This window comes from Austrofundulus limnaeus, unplaced genomic scaffold (genome assembly GCF_001266775.1).
Source record: "Austrofundulus limnaeus strain Quisiro unplaced genomic scaffold, Austrofundulus_limnaeus-1.0 Scaffold268, whole genome shotgun sequence".
Lineage (NCBI taxonomy): Eukaryota > Metazoa > Chordata > Actinopteri > Cyprinodontiformes > Rivulidae > Austrofundulus > Austrofundulus limnaeus.
The window spans coordinates 362289-363461 of NW_013952670.1; the positions used below are offsets into that span (position 1 = coordinate 362289).

At 39.7% G+C, this 1173-nt stretch overlaps 1 protein-coding gene across 2 annotated transcripts in view; it reads right to left on the reverse strand.

Moving 5' to 3' along the window:
• Positions 1–1173, reverse strand: part of fli1 (Fli-1 proto-oncogene, ETS transcription factor) — a 50638-nt gene that overhangs the window by 48306 nt on the left and 1159 nt on the right. The window lies entirely within an intron of this gene.

Consider the following 1173-nt stretch of genomic DNA (forward strand, 5'->3'; position numbering starts at 1 on the left):
ATTATTATTATTATTATTATTATTATTATTATCACTGCTTGCTGCAAACTGATGGAGTTAAACGAATCCAAGATGGCCGCCAAAGACATCTGACCTTAGAAAACCAAAAATTCCGATAACTCTGTCCATTACACAAATATTGAGCTCCAGTTTATTTTACATGTAGCTGAAAATTGTTCACTGCTCATACAGCTCTGCAGATGACGAGAAACCTTTGTTGAAATTTGCCATTAACTGTTTGAGCCAGTCTTGATTGTCTGTTAGCAAAATATCTCATGAAACACAGGACGCATTAAAATGAAACTTTCAGATAGTAATCATTGGATGTAGAGCTACAAATGTATATTTTCTTGTGGGAGTGAATTCAAATCAATTTGGCCACCACAGKAACTGACCTTTGGATATTAACGTAGAAAATGATCTGCTGAGAGTCATTTTTGAATAAGCACTAACAGATTTTGCATACTTTATTAAAGGCTTGACTACGAAGCAGTTATAAATAACATAATATGATTTAGTCTAAGACTTTGGCATGAAAGGCGACATGGTTTTATTTTATATTATTATTATTGTTGTTGTTGTTGTTGTTGTTGCAATGTAAAGCAGGTGATTAACTTTGCGCACGTTCCCATCCAAATAAAAGGGAAATTTAGCCAATGTCCTCAAACCAATCCCCTTCACCACAAACCCACACGTCAAGCTCATATTTATTCACAAATCCTTTTTTATCATCATCTAAGCAGTGGTTTGAGGTATTAAACACAGGGCAGGTTTTAATTACCCCCACCCCCCCATTCCATTTAACAGCACCAGTAGAAGGAAATTACAACAGTGACCTGCAGCTCGCACGGCTGACTGACTGCACAAGTCGCTCACCCCCAAAACAAGAAGCTGCGTGAGCGACAAGAAGCTGATGAGGATGAGGATGATGAAGAAGAGGAGCAGAGGAAAGGAGGAGGGCCCCAATCACCACCCTCCTCCTCCCCCTAAAGCTTACCACATATTGAAACACTTTTCGCTTTAATAAGTGCAGCTTACAAAGTCTGGGGGTGAAAGGGCACGTGGAGGACGGTGTTTTCAGTCTTTGCCTAAAAAGCCACAATTATTAACAGGACGGAGAGCGGCAGACTGAGTCTGTAAACAGGCCCTGTGGGGGATAGCTTTGATTATTAT